This window comes from Octodon degus, unplaced genomic scaffold (assembly GCF_000260255.1).
Source record: "Octodon degus isolate 3935 unplaced genomic scaffold, OctDeg1.0 scaffold00058, whole genome shotgun sequence".
In the NCBI taxonomy this organism is placed as follows: domain Eukaryota; kingdom Metazoa; phylum Chordata; class Mammalia; order Rodentia; family Octodontidae; genus Octodon; species Octodon degus.
Genome location: NW_004524634.1, coordinates 1293546 through 1295134, shown reverse-complemented (window position 1 = coordinate 1295134; position 1589 = coordinate 1293546). Strand labels below are relative to the sequence as shown.

The window sequence follows — 1589 nt, the reverse complement described above, 5'->3', positions numbered from 1 at the left end:
GCCTGGCATGTTTGAGCTTCTAGGTTCTATCCCCAGTACTGGAAAAAGAAAGAAAGAGAGGGAGAGAGAGAAAGAAAGAAGAAACAATTGATTTTAACCACAAAATTCATTTGATTCAATATATCTAAATATTATTTATACTCAGGAGGCTGAAGCAGGAGGATTGCTGTGATTTAGAGGCAAATCTGGCTACATTGTGAGTTCAAAGCTAGCTAGAACTATATAGTGAGACCCTGTCTCAAAAAAAAATTTTTTTTTTTCAGGGGCTGGGAGGATGGCTCAATTGAATAAGTGCTTCCCTGGCAAGCGCAAGGGCCTGACTTCAATTCCCCCTTCCACAAAGAAAAAAAAATTATTATTGTCTTTTTTAGACAGGATCTTGCCATGCAGTTCAGATTGGCCTTGGGCTCACTTTTTAGCCCACGCTGGTCTGGAATTCACAACGATTCTCCTGCTTCAGCTTCCCAGTGTTGGGATTATAGGCATGTGCCACCACACCTGACCTTCCTAAAAGTTAAAATAAAAATAAAAATAAAAACTGGGGCCGGGGAAATGGTTCAGTGGAATAAGTGCTTCTCTGGCAAGCATGAGGACCTGAGTTCAATCCTCAGTTCTGCCAAAAAAATAAATAAATAAATAAAATCAAATTTAAAAAACTACACTAACCTAAGGTGGGCTGAGGATATAGCTCAGCAGAATAAATGCCTCCCTGGGAAACACAAAGTCCCAAATTCAGTCCCTACTACCTAAATAAATAATTTTAACATGGATCAATATTAAAATTTAATAAACTATTAGTGGCATATTTTATTTTACTTACTATTTTTATGACAGTCTCACTGTGTCATCCAGGCTGGTCTTGAACTCGGTATGTATCCCAGGCTGGCTTCAAACTTGTGGCAATCCTCCGGCCTCAGCCTCTGTGTGCTGAGATAACAGGCATGCGCCACCCTGCTTAGCAGATGAGCTGTTTCCTCTGCACTAAATCTTTGGGAGTCAGTAAATTTTATTTATTTATTTATTTAATTTTTTTTTTTTTCAGGGAGAATCAGACAGGAGCAGTCAGGGTGTTGCAAGTCCTGACCACGCAGCACATTAATCACGTGTCATGCGGTGCTCCAATCATCATTTTTTATCTGCCCTCCAAAAAGGAGGTACAGGAAAGGATTATCCCACCTGACGATAATTTTATTTATTTATTGTCTTTTTTTTTTCTTTTCTTTTCTTTTCTTTTCTTTTTGGGACAGGGTCTCATAACAGTGCCTAGGCTAGGTTCAAACTTGTAATCTGCCTGCCTCAGCCTTCTGAGTTCGCTCGGATCATAGGCATGTGCCGCTATGCCTGGTTTATGCTTTACATCTCAGTCGAGACTAAGTGCATTTTCAAGTCTTTGACAGTCACGTGCGGCAAACGGCTACCGTGCCTGGAGGGCGCGCTGAGAGCAGAAGTCTCCGCCCCCGCCTGTTCCAGGTTCGCACAATGTGCTCCTCTAGGCTGGGCCCCCATACCTGCTCCTAGGCCATGTTTGCGCAACACTCCACTTTTAGCCTAACACCTACCCCCTGAACCCGGCGCAAACATCCCCGTGC

The 1589-nt window shown here is 42.5% G+C and overlaps 1 non-coding gene across 1 annotated transcript; it reads right to left on the bottom strand.

Annotated features, from left to right (window-relative positions):
• Nucleotides 1-1047: 1047 nt before the first annotated feature.
• On the bottom strand, nucleotides 1048-1183 carry LOC111817480. Its single transcript, XR_002821668.1, has one exon. It is a non-coding gene; the product is annotated as a U8 small nucleolar RNA (small nucleolar RNA).
• Between the last annotated feature and the right edge of the window lie 406 nt (nucleotides 1184-1589).